This window comes from Salvelinus sp. IW2-2015, linkage group LG4q.1:29, assembly GCF_002910315.2.
Source record: "Salvelinus sp. IW2-2015 linkage group LG4q.1:29, ASM291031v2, whole genome shotgun sequence".
In the NCBI taxonomy this organism is placed as follows: Eukaryota; Metazoa; Chordata; class Actinopteri; order Salmoniformes; family Salmonidae; genus Salvelinus; species Salvelinus sp. IW2-2015.
In genome coordinates, this window is record NC_036842.1 from 73,804,806 (window position 1) to 73,812,808 (window position 8,003).

Genomic DNA, 8,003 nt, shown 5'->3' on the forward strand with positions numbered 1-8,003 from the left:
ACTCCCTGGTTCGCGCCCTGGTCGGGGGATTGGACGGACGTAAAGTTAAAACTGTTACAAGTGCATCTTTAATATAGCTTCACCATGTTAATTTCTCCTATCTATAGAAATAACTGAAGCACACAGGAAGGACACACAATTTTGGAAATTGCTTTAAATATTATTGCAGTTGTTGTAATGCATTGAAAAACACTGCTTGGTGTAAAAGGTTGTTTCTCTCGCATCATTTGATGCTAGAACGTATACATTGTCCTTCTCCCGCAGCGATTTCCCTCTCTGTCCAGAACAAGATGATAATATTTCAGCTTGACTGTGCGTTGCATTGAGGAGCTCTTCTATCTCGCCTATTGGCTTATTTATCAATACGAGGAACAGAAACACAGAGGATCTCTCTCTCGTCCTCGTCTCTCTGAAAGTAACAGGAGACCAGGGGACAGAGGAGCCAAACAAGGCACAGCTTTATGATACCGTCTCGAGAGACAGAGAGAATGCAGCTTATGATTAACCTCCATCAGAGAGCAGAGAGAAGCCTGAAACAACAGTCTTATGATTAACCTCCATCAGAGAGCAGAGAGAAGCCTGAACAACAGTCTTATGATTAACCTCCATCAGAGAGCAGAGAGAAGACCTGAAAACAAACAGTCTTATGATTAACCTCCATCAGAGAGCAGAGAGAAGCCTGAAACAACAGTCTATTGATTAACCTCCATTAGAGAGCAGAGAGAAGCCTGAAACAACAGTCTTATGATTAACCTCCACTGAGAGCAGAGAGAAGCCTGAAACACAGTCTTATGATTAACCTCCATGCAGAAGCAGAGAGAAGCCTGAAACAACAGTTTTATGATTACTCCATCAGAGAGCAGAGAGAAGCCTGAAACAACAGTCTTATGATTAACCTCCATCAGAGAGCAGAGAGAAGCCTGAAACAACAGTCTGTATGATTAACCTCCATCAGAGAGCAGAGAGAAGCCTGAAACAAGAGTCTTATGATTAACCTCATCAGAGAGCAGAGAGAAGCCTGAAACAACAGTCTTATGATTAACCTCCATCAGAGAGCAGAGAGAAGCCTGAAAACACAGTCTATGATTACCCTCCATCAGAGAGCAGAGAGAAGCCTGAAAACAACAGGTCTTATGATTAACCTCCATCAGAGAGCAGAAGAAAGCCTAAACAACAGTCTTATGATTAACCTCCACAGGAGCAGAGAGAAGCCTGAAACAACAGCCTTAATCTGCCCATTATAATGCTCACACACATTGTCAACGATTTTAATGTTCACACAACAGTAATCGCATTACCACAATATTTCATTGTCAGTGTAATCTCTGTTTCGTGGTTGTTTTCTTCTTATGCTTTCTGAGGTTGTCAGAAGACCACAGGAATCACTGGGGGAAATCCTGCATTTGTTTCTAAATGTTTTATACTCTCTGATGGTCTCACATATCCATTAGTATGGGATTGTGTTCCAGTCATACCCTTGGCCCCACTTCTGCCCCTTTCACCAAACTCCCACTGTCTCACAGAGAGTTAGCCCACTCCATAGAGAGAGGAGAGAGGGAAAGACAAGGAAAGAGAAAGACAGAGGAGAAAGGTGATGAGAGGGGCTATATGAGTAGGAATGGACAGCATCAGAAGGGCAATGAAGGGAGAGGGGAGGATGAAGTGTGGTTAAGGCTGGAGGCTTGATGGGTTGCATCAAGAGGTGAGAAGAATGGGTGAGAGGTCTGAGAGAGGGAGCGGGTGGACTAGAACAGAGAGCAGTAGACGGAGAAAGAGTTCTCTACAGGGGTAGAGGAGGGGGACAGGGAGGGGTAGAGGGCATTGGCAGGGCACAGTCAGAGGAGCAGGGGTCTACAGAACTGGACAAGCAGAAAACAGCCTGCTAGTTAGAGTCCCCAGGACCCAGACACCAGACAGACATTACCAGATCCCAAGTTAACCTCCACTGCTAAGCACTGCTCTGTGACCATATTTACATATTAAAGCTAGAATGTAACTGTTCTCAAATTCATAGACAAAGCAATGGATGCAAGGACTGTCCATCCATGATATCAAAATGATCAAATATCAAATATTATTACAGTGTTGTTTACATGTATGTTGTTTACAAACATTGAAGTAAAGCAAACCTTATATTTTGTGATCTGATAGGGTACGACAGTTGAACTAAGCTAACAAGTTGAATTCTTCAAGAATCATTGGGTATAATTTATAAATCCCAAAATGTATGTAGCAACTGCAGATTCTAGTTTGAAAGTTTCAGGGATTTTGTAACACACCCATTTTTTCCGTTCAGATATAAAATGAAGAGTAATGGCAAGGGAAATTGTTTATTGCTGCTTCTGCTGTAGAATTGCAAAGTGAAACTTCAGGGTTTCATGGGCTATGCACAGAATGTTCACCAGTGTTGCCCATCTGCTCTCTTCGCCAGATCCACCCATAGCTCTTGGGATTGACTGAGTGCCTCCTCTGTGGCTCAGTATACTTTTTGATCAAGGGCTAGTAGTAGCTCTCTGCTTTTCTCACATGATTTTATTTCCTCACGGTGAAACACACTGATGTGAGTTTGTTTGTGTGTTATGTCTTGGCKCTCTCTAGAGGGAACCAGTGGATCAGTCAGGGTGCCTCTGCGTGTCTCTACGCCTGACTAAAACACAACCCAGTCTGTCTGTCTGTCTGAGTGCTCATTGGATAAGAGGGGTCAGTCAGTAGGTCAGGCTAACTGCCCCAGACAGACAGACATGAGAGGGGAAGAGGAAGACAAAGAGAAAGAGAGTGTGTGAGTTGATGTGATTGGTGTAATGAGAGAGTCTGCTGTAAACCCTGCTATGAGAGGTGAGAAGAGACCTTACGGACAGACACAAATAAAGGCTTGAGGCTTTCAGTAGGCCTATGTTATTGTTTAGGGTGTGTTCAAAATGGCCTCATAGTATTTCCATACAGATAATGGAATCCACACAGAATTATTGTAATGCTACAACAAACCTAATAGTATAACAGTCCAGTGACCTGAAACATCATTGATTTCCACGATCTTGGTGTCAGTAAGTATATGTTTGTATGTGAGTTAGCTAATTCACAGTGGTGTAAAATACTTTTGTAAAAATACGTTAAAGTACTACTTAAGTKATTTTTGGGGGTATCTCTACTTTACTCTTTATATATTTGACAACTTTTACTTTTTCTTCACTACATTCCTAAAGAAAATAATGTACTTTTTTACGCCGTACATTTTCCCTGACACKCAAAAGTACTCATTACATTTTGAATGCTTAGCAGGACAGAAAATGGTTCAATTCACACACTTATCAAGACAACATCCCTGGTCATCCCTACTGCCTCTGATCTGGAGGACTCACTAAACAGAGAACATCCCTGGTCATCCCTACTGCCTCTGATCTGGAGGACTCACTAAACAGAACATCCCTGGTCATCCCTACTGCCTCTGATCTGAAGACTCACTAGAACAGAGAACAGCCAGGTCATCCCTACTGCCTCTTGATCTGGAAGGACTCACTAAACAGAGAACATCCCAGGTCATCCTACTGCGGTCTGATCTGCGAGGACCTCACTAAACAGAGAACATTCTCGGTCATCCCTACTGGCCCTCTGATGCTGAGGACTCCTAAACGAGAACATGCCCTGGTTCATGCCCTACTGGCCTTCTGATCTGGGGACTCCCTAAACAACGAACATCGCTGGTCATGCCTACTTGCCTCTGATCTGGAGGACTTCACTAAACAGGAGAACATCCCGAGGTATGCCCTACTGGCTGCTGATCTGGAGGACTCACTAAAGCAGAGGACATCCCTGATCTTCCACTGTCTCTGATCTGGAGGACTCATAAAACACGGAAATCCCTGGGTCATTGCCTACTGCCCTCTGATCTGGAGGACCACTAAACAAGAGAACATCCCTGGTCATGCGCGCCTACTGCCTCTATGGCAGGAACTCAGCTAAACAGAGAACATCCCTGGTCATCCTACTGCCTCTTTGATCTGGAGGACTCACTAAACAGACGAAATCCAGTCATCCCTAACTGCTCTGATCTGGAGGAACTCACTAAAACAGAGAACATGCGCCTGGTCATCGCGCTACTGCCATGAATCTGGAGGATCTTCACCAAACAGAGACATCCCTGGTCATCCTACTGGCCTCTGATGCTGGAGGACTCAACTAAACAGCAGAACATCCCTGGCCATCCACGTGCATCTGATCTGGAGGACGTCACTAAACAGACGAAGGCATCCTGGTCATGCCCTACTGCTCTGATCTGGAGGACTCACTAGAACAGAGAAATCGCTGGTCATCCTACTGCCGTGCTGATCTGGAGGCCTCACTAAACAACAAATCTTGTTTGTAAATATGTCTGAGGTGTTGGTGCTTACCCCTGGCAATGCTGTAGAATGTAAAAAAGACAAGAAATTGTGCCGTCCTGTTTGCTTCAATAGTAAGGATTTGTTTTATTATTCTATACTTTTACTTTTGAATACTTAATATATTTTTAGCAACTATATTTTCTTTGATACTTAAGTAATATTTAGAAACCAAATAGACTTTTACTCAACAGTCAGAAATTTTACTGGATGACTTTCCGCTTGTACTTGAAGGACATTGTTCTATTAAGGTATCTTTAGCTTCACGTGCAAGTGATTGCACAATTCGGGTCTTTTCCACCACTGGCTAATTCAGATGTGCTGTAAGTGGGTGAAATGCAAAGGCCAGGGTGTTTTTCTGTTATGCACGCCGAACTTCAAAGCTCCGCGCCTGAAATCAAGATATCAAACCCCTGACAGGAAGAGGTAAATGAGGAATTGAGATGTAAGCCATGTGTTTTGCACATACAGTATATTAGCAGGTATTTACAAGGTGCAGATGTCTGCTGTTACTCGGGTGTTGACAGTGCAACTGTTCTTGCTGGGCTGTGCCTGGAAACGCGGAGGTGTGTGTTTGTGTGTGTTTGTGTGTGCTTGGTGGTGTTGGTCGGTCGCATGTTTGCTTGCTTGCATGCCTTGAATGGTGTGTCATGGGTGTAGAGTAAGTACTGACTGGAGCCTGCTGTAGAGTAGTACTGATGGCAGCCTGTTTGTAGAGTAGTATGATGGCAGGCCTGTGTAGAGTAGTTACTGATGGCCACGCCTGTGTAGAGTGAGTACTGGATGGGCAGCTGTGTAGAGTAGTACTGATGGCAGGCCTGTGTAGAGTAGTACTGATGGCAGCCTGTGTACGAGTAAGTACTGATGGCGAGCCTGTGTATAAGAGTACGTAACTGATGGGCAGCCCTGTGTAGAGTAGTATGATGGCAGCCTGTGTAGAGTAGTAATGAATGGCCAGGCCTGTGTAGAGTAGCTCTCCGATGGCAGACCTGGTGTAGAGTAGTGCTGATGGCAGCCGCTGTGTAGAGTAGTATTGATGGCAGTCTGTGTGCACGCTAACGTACTCTGACCTGGCAGCCTGTTGTAGAGTAGTGACTGATGGAGCCTGTATAGAGTAGTATGATGGCAGCCTGTGTAGAGTAGTCTGATGGCAGCCTGTGTAGAGTGAGTGGCTGATGGCAGGCCTGTGTAGAGTAGTATTATGGCAGGCCTGTGTGAGTAAAGTATTGATGGCAGTCTGTGTAGAGGTAGTATTGATGGCAGCCTGTGTAGAGTAGTATTGATGGCAGTCTGTGTAGAGTAGTACTGATGGAAGCGCTGTGGTAGAAGTAGTACTGGATGGCAGCCTGTGTAGAGTAGTACTGATAGCAGCCTGTGTAGAGTAGTATTGATGGAGCCTGTGTAGAGGTAGGTATTGATGGGCAGCCTGTGTAGGTAGTATTGTGGCGTCTGTGTAGAGTAGTATTGATGGCAGCCCTGTGTAGAGTAGTATTGATGGCAGCCTGTGTAGCAGTGAGTATTTTGGGGGAATGGGCCTGGAGGTATGTGTGTACGTTAGCAGCAGGTATGTGTGTGTGGAGGCAGAAAACAGTTAGCTGTGAGGCAGCTAATAACTACCTGTGGTCTATACAGGTGATTTTAGTATGTACAGGCTCTCTCCTCGGTGCAGAGTGTGTGCCGGGACACACACAACTTTAAATATTGCGTCTTCATCTCAACATAGGGTTGTGGAAAAGTTGAATAGCGTCTACACCAGATCTGTCAGACGTAGTACTTCTCTGATGCAGGTTTTGCCGACTTTTTTCTTGTCGTATTTCTCTACTGAGGCAGAAAAGGATATCTGGCATGTAGCTACTCATATAGCTCAAAAAACGAATATCCTGAATTTCCTCTGTCCCTGGGAATGTCAAGGTATTTCTCTCTCTCTCTCTCTCTCTCTGCTCTCTCGTCTCTCTCTCGTCGGTCTCTCTCTGCTCTCTCTCTCTCTTCTCTCTTCTCTCTGCTCTCTCTCGTCTCGTCTTCTCTCTCTCTCGTCTTCTCATCTGTCTCTCTTCTCTCTCTCTCTCTCTCTCTCGTCTCTCTCTCACTCTCGTCTCTCGTCTCTCTCGTCTCTCTCTGCTCTCTCTCTCTCTCGTCTCTCGTCTCTCGTTTCTCTCTCTCTTCTCTCTCTCTCTCCCGGGTCTCTCTCTCTCTCTCGTTCTCTCTCTCTGTGTGTACTGTTTTGTGTCACTTTGTTGAGGGTTCAATGAAGAGCAGTTGAAAAGTCCCGAAAGTCTCTTCTTTTTCTGCAAAGGGACGGTATGTATTTGAGCTGACTGCCTACCCACGACCTCTTCTGTGGGGTCATGAAATGGGAGACAGCCGTTTCAAATGGCGGTGGTCGCGTGGGAGCGGGAAGATAGAGATAAAAGATACAAACTGTTTTCCCTGAGAATTCTGATGCCACGACCGATGTTCCAAGCTTATAGGGGTCAGAGGGTACAGAGAGGAAGTGGGGGGGTTAGAGGCTCGAAGATGGTCTTTAGTATATCAAAGCTGTGTATGAAATGCCTGGGGGGACAGCATCAAAAGACATCTCATCATTTCCCCCCGTATGGAAAACGCATAGGAAATACTATCGACCTTGTTAAAAGGAAAAGAAGAAAAAAGCACTACCTAATGGGAAAGGGATTGGTAAATAATTAAGTCCTAGTTATTAATATTTCTGGTAATTTGCTGATTGGTGTGTGTTGTGGTGGGTGTGTGTGGGTGGGGTGGTGTGGTGTGTGTGGTGTGTCACGCCTGGAACAATAGAGAGCTGCTTATTCTCTAGTGTTGGTTGGGACGTAGACAGTGAGCGTAAAGGGTCGGGTCCATCTGGTTGTTTAATGAATCGATGTTGGCCTTGTTGGTTCCCAATCAGAGGCAGTGTTTATCGTTTTGTCTATGATTGGGGATGCATATTTAGGCAGCGCATTTCCCTTGTGTTGTAGCTGCTTTGTGGGTGAATTTGATGATGTATGGTGACTGTGCGCACGATGTTAGCTTTATGAAAGTTAAAACGTATGGAGCAGGTTTCACCTAAGTAATAAAAGATTGGAAGGCGTCCCCAGATCAACACTGGCGCTTTGGTCCCACTTATCGTTATAACGATCCGTGACAGTGTGTGTCCTGCTCTCATTCCAGTTCTGATCACGAATGCATGATTGCTTTTTTTGACATGGACCCCATGGTTCAGTCTTGACAATGCAACGAAACATGACCCCTCCGTCACGTTTTCTACCATTCATAAACAGTCTCTGTGACCTCTGACCCCCTGCGTTCCCAAGGAAGTAGAAGGTCTTGGCGAAAGACTCCTTCCTTGCCTGGCTTTTTGAAACACAGGCAATCAAGTGCTGTTTTCATGTATCCCAGTTTACCAGAGGGATGTGTCAGCAGGGCAGCAGGGGGATTGTTTGAGGGAGAGCGAGGTGTGTTTGTGTGGTGGTGTGTGTGTGTTTTTTGTGCGTCCGTGCATGCGTGCGTGTGTTTGCCCGCTTTGTGCAATGGTCATCTCGTCAATACATATGAAAGGGTCTGTCATCATGGTAATGTAGAAATGACAGCGAGCTCCTAGAGTAAATGCAGGGAATCCATGCTGCAAATTTA